The 12,986-nt window shown below is 42.9% G+C and overlaps 1 protein-coding gene and 1 pseudogene across 1 annotated transcript in view; one reads left to right on the top strand and one right to left on the bottom strand.

Moving 5' to 3' along the window:
* RGS7 (regulator of G protein signaling 7) overlaps positions 1-5,808 on the bottom strand; it is a 248,923-nt gene extending 243,115 nt beyond the window's left edge. Inside the window, exon 1 of the mRNA XM_077345052.1 lies at positions 5,702-5,808. The gene's annotated coding sequence lies outside the window, so the exon portion shown is untranslated. The remainder of the gene's footprint in view (positions 1-5,701) is intronic.
* An 849-nt stretch (positions 5,809-6,657) lies between these two features.
* On the top strand, positions 6,658-7,710 carry LOC143833463 (GPI alpha-1,4-mannosyltransferase I, catalytic subunit-like; annotated as a pseudogene).
* Positions 7,711-12,986: the final 5,276 nt, after the last annotated feature.

Genomic DNA, 12,986 nt, shown 5'->3' with positions numbered 1-12,986 from the left:
GTAATGTGAAAGATCTCTACCCTGTGCAAATGCTGTCACTCAAAGGAGCCAATACTGACCTTGACAGATCAGTTATCTTAATCAGCATAAGGCAGATTCATATGTTCAAGAGCAGTTAACAAAAAAGTGAACCCTGAACTAGGTGGTGTCCTTGGCCCTGAAAGAACATGAAGATTCCGCCATCTTAATAGAATAAAGGCAAATTCCTAGATCAGCAGAAAAAATAAGGAAGAAATATACACTCAGCAAAAGCTTTATTGGCCTGTTTTATGTGAAAGCAGGGGATTGTATCTTAGATGTGATTTTTTAAAAACTAGCAAATCTTTTGCTACTCTATCCTCTTTGCAGAGATTTCCATTAACTTGTACTTCTCTCTCAGGACCCAAAGCTTCTGAGACTATGCCTCCATTCTGCTCAGCTCTTTTAAGGTCTTTTGTTCACATGCTTAAGTGAGCCAAATAACAAGAGTTCTACTGCCAATTACATAGCATTTCCTGTTTTTTTTTTATTAAGAATTTATGTTTTTTCTCATTACCAAGAAATTATATCCCCATTATGGTTTGTTTGTGTGTTGTGTAGGGCATGTAGCATAACAACACTGCACCAGTAATTTTAGTATGTAATATAAACCTCCTGTGAGATTGTTCTTGCAATTCTCAGAGGTGGTGTGCATGTATTGATTTATTTATACTTAGATTTATATGACGACCACTCCTGGCAAGACAGCTTGGGGCGGTGAACACCATCATCATATCATATATAATAAATAACATTTAAAATAATAGCTAAAAACAATTAAGAAAATACCATTCAATTAATTGCAGCTGGTATATGTGAGCCATTGCCTTCAGAAGGTTTCTCGTCCCAGGGGAGGGTTCTAGGAGGGACCAAACCCGATGATGTTACTGTTCATTGGCCCCAATAAAAACAAGCTGAAGAACTTTTTGGAAAAAATTAAGAAAAATCCACCTGAGAAAAGAATGTACGTTACAAACAATTAGAGAATAATCCCTATGTTCAAGACATGGACCAGTTGCAAGGTGTCTTAAGTTATCTTCTTTCTCATCAGTTCTATACCCCTAACAATGAGGAAACTGAGACTTCATGCAAATATTGAGTGTTACCTCTCACTCAGACACCTTGGAAGATAAAGGAAATATGCTTATTTAAAGTCAGAGGAAAAGATACATCAGGCACAGGACCAGATGCAAAGATATTCGTGAGATTCCCAAAGTGCCATGGTGCAGGGGTGCTCTTAAGAGTCATTGTCTTCTCCACTGTTCCTGGAGGGATGCTGCTTGGCACAGTGTCTGGAGAAGCAGAAACACAGCTCCTAAGCGGATGGCAGAAGAGGAATTGACAGGCGGCCAATTGTGATTATTTGCAGATATTTATTTATGTACAGTACCTATATCCCCTGCCATTCTCCTGACATAGGACCCAGGGTGGGTAACTAAGAATAAATGCAATACAAAAACAATCATCTCTTACAATCATGTCCTTAAAAACCAAGGGCTGGAAGCCTTTCTTCTTCCCCCATGAATGCCATGGGAGACTCAGTTCATCCACATCCCCCATGGCATGTGCAATAATGGAATAACATTGTGTTGCAATGTAACATGCAGAAAATGCCGCAATACTGCATTCCCCAGCATAGAAATGTATTGGTCCCACATCACCATCAGTATGCATTTCTGGGTAAATCACAGAAACATGTTTGTAAGCTGTATACTAAGCCTCACATTTGAAAGAGCATCTAGCTCTGCCCTTTGTTGGACTAACCATTTTTCCATTTCCTGTATTTGGGCCTTTCAATTTTCTGGTAAAGGAACTGATTTTATTTACAAGTGATGTGTCCGAGGCCCTTAAAAGTCAGGCCTTTCTCTCTTGAAGGTTTTATTAAAAACCTTAACATAGCCTGAGAGATAAAAGACTATCTGTGGAAAAGATAGAGATCTGTCTACTGTTTCTTTTTTCATGAGCAGCTTTGACAAAACTTGCATTATCTTTCTCGGTATTATTTGCTCTTTCGCATACAGCATTGTCAGCCAGCTTTCATTTATTAGGGGCTCCCTCCCGCTCCTCTCCTGATATTTAATCAAAAGCCCTCCTTGGTAACATTTAAAGCTTTCATGCAGACTTCTCCAACCAAACACAATCCATGTGCTTAATGAAAAGTCAAGGTTAGTAAGCAAGTGCTGATCCTCTAAGAGGGAAACCACATAATGCAGGGAGGTCTAGGTTTGACAGCCTTGGGAGTGAGGTCTAGCAATCTCCCAGAATTACAACTAATCACCAGGCAACAGGCACCTGTTCCCCGGAGGAAACGGCTGCTTTTGAAGGTGGACTCTGTGGCATTACACCCCGCCAAGATCCACCTTCAAATCTCCCAGGATTTCCCTACCCAGAGCTGGCAGCCCCAGGTAGGTCTGCAATTTCTTTTTCAATTTTTTAAAACCCTTTTTAAAATGTGGCCACTGAGGCTGCAATTTGAAACACAAGGTGAGGGACTGAATCACACAGAGACATTAAACTGCCCTATACTGAATCAGACTCTTGGTCCACCCAGGTAAGTATTGTTTATTCAGACTGGCAGCAGCTTTTCAATGACTTGGGTGGAGGTCTTTCACGTCACCTACTGCCTGATCAGTAGAGATGCTGGACATCGAACTTTGGCCCTTTTACATGCCAAGCAGATGGCCTACCACTGAGTCACAGCCCCTCCCCCCTCCTTTAACATTTCCCCTCTAAAAAATTGGCCCATAAAGCCGCTTACACATGTGTGTGTGGGTGTGTGCGCACATGCCCATGCAGACAGAGAAGAAAGCATAGCAGATTTATTCCAACCGAGTAATACCTTGGCACTCTTGTTACATAACATGGGCATTATCACAAGGCTGTCGGTGGAGTATGAAACTAGTGGAGTCTGGGCATGACTGGAATCTTATGCCTGCTCAAGGGCTGTTCCTGCTTGAAAAAATTGTGTAATTTATCGCTGCAAAAGACTGCCTTGGAACTCTGCATTCTCCACTTTCTTGCCTTCCAGCCTCTTGAGCTCCAGTGGAAGATAGGATTGCAATTAACCATGACAATTCTGGCACATCAACAGGAAGTCCCAGCCAAAGAATACACATTTTACATTCATTCAGCACATATAAAGGTTCCCTGTCTCCTGTGCCATACAGATCACAAAGAAAGCCGAACAGCCCTCTGTGGCACTGCCATTTTTCTCTCTGCAGGGCTGCTGTTCTCTCCAAAGTGTATGACAGGTAGTTACACAACAGGTATAGCTGTACTCTGCCTGCAGATACAGTAAAGGAGGGATCTGCACATGTTGGGTTTCTGACTGTCACCACACTATATGGGTATAGGATCCCATATAGGTTAGTTACTCGTGTCCTGCCTGTTGCTTTCAGAACTTAACAGTATCAAATGTACTGTTTAATAAAAGTTTCTCTGTTCTTATTTTTAGTATTTTCCACATGGACTCTTTGACCCGTCAGGAGGTCTGGAATACTTTCCCTATGAATTCTGTGTAACAAAAATTGAACAATTCCGTAGGGCCTGCAAAAGGGAACTCCTCCATCAGGCATTCGGTTGAGGTCAACCTGCACCAATCAGTACCATTGGCCCCCAAGCCTCCCCCCTATGGAAGCCACTGCCAATCTGTCCAACCCACAGGAGCATCAGTACACAATGTTTGACTCAAGGTTCCATTTTTATCATTCTATTACATTGTCTACCATTACCATATTATTATTGTCAAAATTATCGAGTTATCCGTATTGTTCCTGTTCTATGTAAACCGTCCTGAGCCTTCAGGGAGGGTGTTGTATAAATAAATATATTTATAAACAAACAAATCTATGTGTTCTACATAGAGACCTGTTCCCAACAACTGAGCTATGGAGTAGCTGACAGAATTATTTCTGCTCATGGAGCATTCTGCCCAAGTTCTCCCTACGCTCCACCCCACCAAAGACTGCAATCCCAAATATCTCCTGATAGGCTGCTCCTGGGGAACAGCAGGAGGTGAGGAAGTTTTGTTCCAAGATTAGAGGTCTTTCCATCCAGGGAAATGCTCTACTGGCTCCAAGCTGGTGTCTGGAGACCCTCCTTAGGCTACTGCAGAAACCACGACTCCTAGTAGGCAAGAAAGGACAGCCATGGCTCAGTGGCAGGATTGCCAACCTCCAGGGGGTTGGACTAGATGGCCTGTATGGCCCCTTCCAACTCTATGATTCTATGATTCAGGTAATGGCTGGAGATCTTCTGCTGTCTCCTGATCTCCGGACAATAGATATCAGTTCACCTGGAGAAAATGGCTGTTTGGGAAGGTAGACTCTATGGTATTATGCCCTATTTAAATATTTCCCAACCTAGAGCTGATGACCCTACTTTTTATTAGATAAAGAAAAGAATATATATATATATATAACAGTACAAACATGAAAACTGTGCGAAAGAAAAAAACAATAAAAAACCTACAGAAAACAAGAAAAATCTAATGATTAACTAAATACATGAATTAACATATTTACATAATTAATAAATAAAATAAATCTAAGTAAATAAAATAAAATAAACTCCCAAACATTGCTATCTAAAGATTTCTTTTTGCATTTTACTACATTTTTCCAGACTGAATCAAATTCATTCTTTTGACAAGCTCCTTGAATTATTTTATATTGTAAGTTGTTTTTCTAGAATCATAAATTGCTTTAGTTTGTTCCACCATTTATCTATTACCAAATTTGCAGCTTTCTCCCAATTGTTCTCAATAACCATTCTGACAGCTACAATCATAAAATTGACTTCTTTTTTTTTTGCTTACAGCACATGTTATGATTCAAAACTAAATTGAGGAGATACCTGGTGACCCTGTTCAGTAGTCCTAATTTTGTTTTGTACATCAAGTCCCAGGTTCAATCCCTAGCTCTTGTTGGGGCAGGTAACTACTGTTGAAACATGCTATTTTCTGCTCCAGCAGTCTTGGAGAGCTAGAGAGACCAACAGGCTGACTCTGTATAAAGCAGATTGCTATGCTTGCATCAGCGGCTGGCGTTTTATGCCAGAGGTCCTGTGTGTACTTTCAGATATCCCTGTCCTTCTCCCAGTAACCAAACGTAGGAAGATAAAAACCCTGGCATGGAAATAAATCATTCGCAGCTTTTCCTCTCACACATTAAGGATTAAGAAGCAAAGCTTCCAGAGCAGAGGCCAATGCTTAAAAAATAGTACCACCCTTTTGAGAGATTAAGTACTGCTGCCCTCTCAGTCATCTTTGTAAGGCGGCACAGAGGAAGAGGTCACATTATGATGAATCATGACTCTTCACAAGAAATAGGGAGAGAGAGGGAAATGTGCCTGGGAGCAACGCAATAACTCCTGTACATTAAACTGTGCTTGCCCTAGTATCTAATCCCGCAGAAATCCATCTCCTCTCTTGCCTGGCTCCAGCTTTTAGGCACTCCCGGTTGCTTCTCGCACAATTGGTTTTTGAAAAACGGGAATAGGAAGTCGAGTCACAAAGGCCGGGCAAAGCGATTGAGGGCAAGAGCTTCCACGTGCTATGCTGGGCATGCTCCGAGAGATAGAGCCGCCTCCTCACTACAAGGTACGAGTCGATAGGGTTTTGCAGAAAGCAGACAAACGCGTGCTTCCCCTCTCCCCGCCAGCAGTTGCAAGCTCTTTTCCCTACCTGAGGCTATTTCGTCTGCTGGAGCAAACGGCAGCACCAACTCCCAAGGTCTGCCTCAGCCGTGCTGAAAGAGCGCCCTCAACCACTGGCGCCGCCTCGCAGGGCTTGATTGAGCCCCGACCTGGCCGAGCCCTAGAAGGCCTCGAGAGGCGCGCTGCTCTTCCCCCCTCGGCATGCAGCCCCACCTCGCGCGCCTGAAAGGGCCGGCTTCCATTCTGCTACTGCGCAAGCGTCGCCGGAACGCCTTTCCACCGTTCCCAGGTGCGGGGAAGGCGCCGGGTGGCTTCTCTGAGTTGCTCCCTCCGTTCTCCAGCCTTGCTCTTCTCAGCCGCCAAAGGAGCTGCGGGCACTCTTGGGAGGGAGGAAAAGGCAGGGCGGCTGCAGAGCCCGCTCCATCCCGAGAAGGCGCATATCCGTCTGCGCCGTCGCCTCCGTCCACGGAACCTTTCCCACACAGACCAAGCCCCCCTGTCCCCTAGGAGGAAGGTGGTGGTGTTTTGTTTTGCCTTGACGGCTCCTGCTAGGGTTTTTTTATTATTTTTATTTCTTTGCAAGGGCCTTGTTATATGCGTGGGTTTAGGAAGGACGGACACCGTGAGTTCATTTCAGCTTTCTATTGATCCCAGGTACAAGAGAATTCAAACTGAACGGGAGAAACCCCTGAAAACACCAACATATATACAGTAACAAACTTAAATGGACTCCGGGGAATGGTAGAGGACAGGAAGGCCTGGAGGATCATTGTCCATGGGGTTGCAATGGGTGGGACGCTTCGCACCTAGCAACAACAACAACAATATACAGCAGAGGACAAGGGTAGATTCCTGCCAGTGTATGCTATTGGTCAGCTTTACTTTGAACTGATTGGATCCAGTAGTCAGGATCCAGCCATGCATTGGCCAGTCACGACTGGAGGATTATCATCCTGCCTTGGATTTCAAGCCCAGTTTCTTGGCATGTCTACATACACAGCAGAGGAAAACTTTAAAGCACCCAAAATCAAAATAGAAATTGAATACAGTACAGAGGGGCGGGGTTTATTTGGGCTGGGAGAGGATAAAAAGCCCTGTGCATACTCAACCCTGGTTGCTGCATACCTCATATACCAGATTCTTCTGTTCCAAGGGCAGGACAGCAGGAAGGCCTGTGGGTGCTGTGCATTCTGGCTCCTCAATCCCCTGCCAATGTGTCCAGTCGAGGAAAAGCTGAGTCCCTTGTAGCCAGCACCATGTTTTATGTGGAAAAGAGGCATCTGGCCAAGGCTGCTTTTCTTTATGGCCTGTCTACATATGAAAATTTACCCATTGCCAATAGCTCTCCATTGGCAAGGCAGCAGAAGCTATGAGAAAGGGAAGGCTGACATGCTGGAGAAACAAAGTCAGCTGCTCTGTGGGCATCATCTGGGAGCTTTGCTTAAGGCTGTTCAATTGGGATGTTCTGATCTTTGTAGCTGTAGCTGGGTGTACCTTTGCTGCCATGGGCCTTGTTTTGTTTTTTGTTTTTTTGTTATGGTTGGGACTTCTGCTACCTGACCCAGAGAGATATCTGCCATAACTTCTCACCCTATTTCTATATGTTATACTTGACCGCAGAAAGCAAGTGGAGCTTTTTCCTTGGCCTTGCAGCTTTCTTGCCTCAGATCCTGCTGCTTTTAGTTCTTTCTTTCACTACAAAGATCTTGTCTTCTGTTCCTTTCTGCACATGGTGTTTTTTGGGAGTTTTAGCAAAGTGTGCACATCCCAGTATATTCTGTGGTACTTTTGCCTCCTGCCACCTGTAGTCCCCTTTGTGAGGACGTCCAGCAATGGCTGCATTCCTTCTGCTCTGGCTAAGGGGCCAAGCACTGTGGCTGGCACATGTGTACTTTTTGGAATTTGAAGGGCAGGACACTATATTGCTCATATGGATAGCAGGCTTACTCTTTCTTTTTTGTCAACTCTGTGATTCTTGTCCAGATTATTGTTCACTATGGCACAGTGCAGATGACCAGGAAAATTAAGCTGCAGTAAGACATGATTTGCGGCATAAATTTCACAGGTAGCTCTCATCACAGTTATTCAAGTGAACAGGACTGAGTAACAACTTTTGGTGGTGGTAATATCATTTTGCACTGTTGTTTTGGAGAGCTTTTTATAGTATACTGGATATGAAGAGGTCTGGATAAGGGCTAATGATGTAAAAATATAATGTCCTGATTTTTAAGAAGTCTTTTTGTTTATTTCTTTAAAAAGAAGGTAAACATAAAGTCATTTGACACTGCACCTGCCTGCTCCAAAGCCCTGTGAGAGAGATCTTTTATTCCCCAACAAAGACTTAGGAGGGGCAGGAAGCTCTTGCTTTGTAGCAAGAAGTAGTAGTATGAGAGCCTGCTGAAGGGGCACATTTGGTGGCAGCCATGGATAATGTGCAGTTCTGGAGGCCTCACTTCAAGAAGGACGTAGATAAAATTGAAAGGGTACAGAGGAGAGCGACGAGGATGATCTGGGGCCAAGGGACCAAGCCCTATGAAGATAGGTTGAGGGACTTGGGAATGTTCAGCCTGGAGAAAAGGAGGTTGAGAGGGGACATGATAGCCCTCTTTAAGTATTTGAAAGGTTGTCACTTGGAGGAGGGCAGGATGCTGTTCCCATTGACTGCAGAGGAAAGGACACACAGTAATGGGTTTAAACTACTACAACGATATAGGCTAGATATCAGGGGGGAAAATTTCACAGAGTAGTTCAGCAGTGGAATACGCTGCCTAAGGAGATGGTGAGCTCCCCCTCACTGGCAGTCTTCAAGCAAAGGTTGGATACACACTTTTCTTGGATGCTTTAGGATGCTTTGGGCTGATCCTATGTTGAGCAGGGGGTTGGACTAGATGGCCTATTTGGCCCCTTCCAACTCTATGATTCTGTGATTCTAATGTGCCCAAATCAGAATTTGGAGACCTTCTGCTATTAGCTGTGATGGTTGTTTGTTTAAAACATCTTAAAATTCAGTTTTTAGTTAAGTAATTGGGCGGGGGGAGGGCATATTCAATTACATCACCTTACCCTGTTCCTTCTAACACAGGAAAGCAATGAAATGAAACCATACAAGCCCCACTCTGGCATTTCTTCAAATGAACTGTAACCCCACAGCAGAGCTATGAAGAAAGGGACATTTTGGGGTGACACTAGGACCTTCTGGAGCAACCATAATCATATCCACATGCTCTCACACAAGTGTATCCATTTTTACCCTACCACTCCTCTGAGGACCTTAGGGCAGCTAGCTTGGGTTTTCCCCCTCACAGAATTGAGCATTCAGTTTACATTTTTTGCTTTTGAAAATATGGCACAACCATTCTTAAAACATGGAACATGGGCTTTTCAACCACAGTAGCAAGATCTTTTTTATACCTAGGGAAGCCTGAATCTGGTGAGCACTGCTCCTAGCCACCATCTTTTTGAAGGTGCAGGTTGAGCAGCTACAAATCTGCTCCTTTATGAGGTGCACAACCCTATACAGAACAGGAGACACCGCAATTCTTTAGCTTAAGTGGTAGAGATACTAGGAGGTACTAGGGAGATACTAGGGACTGAACTAGCAGACATTTCTGCACACAAAGCAGATGCTTTATTAATAAGTCTTCCTTCCCGTCCATTACTTTTTCTTCTAGTTTTCATCCAAAAATCAATGGAAGAAAAAATGCATGATGAATATCAGGAATTTGAGAAATAAATAAGACCAAGTGAATCTTTTTATTCATTGGTATATGCCTTAGATCAAAGTAATTGTGCCCTGGTGCTAAACAAATTCTAATTAGAAAGCTCTTCGTGATTCATAGATTTTAAAATAGATTGAGGGCATTTCCTGTGCACGTTTTGTTAGTTCAGCTGGTTTTCAAACATACATTTTCCAATTTACCGCTTTGTTGCTGCAATCTAAGAGCTACAATATATCCATATTAGGTATACTGTTCTCCAGTAACTGACAGAATAGATGGATGGATGTAATACACTGGTGCTAATGAAATCTCATTCCTAGGTGACTCAAGTCTACGCAGTCCCTTCAGCGCAGTGGTTCCATGTGCAGGCAGGGGCTCCAGTGTGCACAAGAAGCTTCTACTCATGCAGAAATCCCATCACATCCCTTTGGATCCTTTATTTATTATATTTATATACCGCTCTCCCCGGAGGCTCATGGAGCTGCTGTCAGGGCAGCTTGCACTGCCAAGCATGGGGGGGGGGGGACCCTTGTGGAAGAAGAGCCATGTGGACTGTGGGGGTCAGACTGAGGAGAGAGAAGGTGTCGTGATGCTTTGCTGTGGGAAGGGGGCAATGTCATGCTCTTGTCCCCACCAGTCCTGACAGCTGTTTTTCCACACAGATCCTGAAGTCCTGGGAATGATCTTGCTGAGGGTCAGAAGGAGCTGCAGGAAGGAGAACATAAAAGCCAGGATAAAACAGACAACTGGAGGATCCAAAATGTATAGAATTGTTCTAGCACCTCCTTTCCAAGACTCCAGATCTAGTGCCAGAAAGCTCTGAGAAAGAACAGTAAATTGGGATAAGGCTGGAGGATTCAACATATATCAGAAACAATGCTCATTTTTAAAGGGACACCGTCCAGCATAATAAATTCTGTTGAAATGAACTGTGGAAGAAGCACTGTGGCATTCTTCGGTGGTTCCCTGTAACTTCCCCAGGGCATGTGCCAGAGAAGGTCCTGCTGAAGTAATTCCAGAGGGGAGGGGATGTTGATGGAAACATTATTTTACTCCCTGGTTTTTAATGCAAGTATAGCACTACAACTCCAGACCTTATAGGTTTGTTAATGTCTCAGTATGGGACTCCAGTACCTATTAACAGTGCATTATACCAATTAAATATAGTGATGCTGGGTGCTAATAAGGTGATAATTATCTACTCAATTCTAATCTCATTGGAGATCTGAAGCACAAGTACAATGCTTTGTGTTGAATAATAGGGGATCATCATAATAGCCTTTGATGTTCTACAGGATAAGCAATCACAGCAAATGATGGATCACTTTTTAAATTCTGCATTATCACTGAACTTTCATGTTTACCCTTCAAACTCCTTTTGCTGTTTGTCATGCTCATTTTATAGAAACTGGAAGCATTGTCATCATGTTTTAACTGTGTATTTATCACCTAAATAGATTCCTTATAACGGGGCTTTAGAAAAATGTTTCTCTTGGCATTGCAGTTTGATCCTTAATATGTTTATTCAAAAGCAAGTTCCCCTTTGTTTATTTACTTTATGTACACTCGTCTTAATTGATTCTCAGATGGGCTGACAATTAACAAGACCTAGATTGCTCTAGGTCAGCCATGAAAATGATGGCATATTGTGGTTCCAGGTAAATGGCACAGCCAAGAGCACCCAAATGAGCAGGTACCTACTGATTATTAAACATATCTATGTTCCTCCAGTTACCATTAATGCATAATGATACAAATCACAGATTATATCTGTATCCATGAAAGATCAGCAGAACACACCCACAATAATAGTAGTAACAACGTCTTCAAAACCATTTTTCCATGAATTAATCTGTTCATTATTTCCTAGATCACTTCCTGAAGCACAGTATTAAGGGGCTTGTTGATTTCCTTTGGTTGTGATTGAACCCATTTGGAAAAAACATTTCTGTAAAATTCGTAAAGGTATCCCCTGTGCAAGCACTGGGTGATGTCTGACCCTTGGGGTGACGCCCTCTAGCGTTTTCATGGCAGACTCAATACGGGGTGGTTTGCCAGTGCCTTCCCCAGTCATTACCGTTTACCCTCCAGCAATCTGGGTACTCATTTTACCAACCTTGGAAGGATGTCAACCTTGAGCCGGCTGCTGGGATCAAAATCCCAGCGTCATGGGCAGAGCTTCAGACTCCATGTCTGCTGCCTTACCACTCTGTGCCACAAGAGGTTCTTGTAAAATTCATACAAGATGGTAAAATATATATATATTAAATTTTATGTATTAATATTGTATATAGTCTTCACCACTGATGAAAGCTACTTGAAAATGACTATCTGAACAGCATTTTGATGAAGACTTGAACGCATCCATTTTGACAAAGTCAAGAATACATATGTTAGTTTACCATTTGAGTATTTCCATTGAGTGTCCTTTTTTCTTGCCTCTGCTCAGAATTTTGATTTAGCTTGGTGTAATGGTTAGGAACGTGGACGTCTGATCTGGCGAGCTGGGTTTGATTCTCTGTTCCCCCACATGCTGCCATAGTACTGGGCTCACCACAGCACTGATAAAGCAGGTTCATGAGTTCAGTGACACTTATTTCCAAGAAACTAGGTTTATAAAGCAAGTAGTCATTGCTAAGACCTCCTAAAAATAGATAGGTAATTTGTCTAGCTAAAAGTCATGCAAAAGTTATGGTTTCTGAACTGTTCCTGTACACTGCACCTGAGGCCCAATATTTATCTGATGAAACAAATAGTACGTGTTGTTAAATGAGGTTTGTAATGGAGACAGCTGATAACACTGAAAATTATATAACTGAAACTGGTAGAATTACAACCCTTCCTGGATCAGAAACTATCGATTCTATTTAATGAAAGTCTAATCCCAAATCAGACTGCCTGGTCTTTGACTGAGTGTATACCCCTCTTCTAACGTATGTAAAGCTTTCCTTTGTATTGATGTGACAAGTACAATAGATCCAGATCTGGAATGTTCTTGCAGTTCAGAAATATGTGGATTAGTTTTAAAACTATCTTAGAAAAAGAAGATTCTGTTCTATTATGGGAATATTCTAGTCTCACCCAGACCTGGGTGTAAATTGCATGGAGCTTTTTTTCCAATTCCAGATCGATTCAGTCCTTGCCGTCTATACAGAATGCGATTTCTGTTTTGATTTTGGGCGATTTAAATTTTCCTTCTGCAACAAGAAGGATTGATAGTGACCCTACCTTTATTGTGCGATATCTTAGAGTGGTTTTAATGATCAATATTTTAAGAATCAAATTGAGAAAACAGGCTGTTTTGAATCTGGGCTCTGCTGCGTGGTACAGAACCCTTGATTGGCCAAAGCTGCTCATGTGACAAGCTTGCCTTAAAGGAGAAGCCCCTAATTTCTCTCAACTTCTGTCGGTCTTGGATTTTTTTATCCGTCCTCTGCCTTCTTCGATCCTTCCCCCCTCCCTCCAAGAGAAGAAAGAGGCTACCTGTTTGGCTCCTCTCACCCCCCCTTCAAGAAAAGAAAGAAAGAGGCTTGCCCCCCCCCCCTTCTGAACTACTCTAACCACATGCAGAACACTGTTTCAATGGGGAGGGGG

Source organism: Paroedura picta, chromosome 1, assembly GCF_049243985.1.
Source record: "Paroedura picta isolate Pp20150507F chromosome 1, Ppicta_v3.0, whole genome shotgun sequence".
In the NCBI taxonomy this organism is placed as follows: domain Eukaryota; kingdom Metazoa; phylum Chordata; class Lepidosauria; order Squamata; family Gekkonidae; genus Paroedura; species Paroedura picta.
This window is presented reverse-complemented; position numbering and strand designations above follow the sequence as displayed.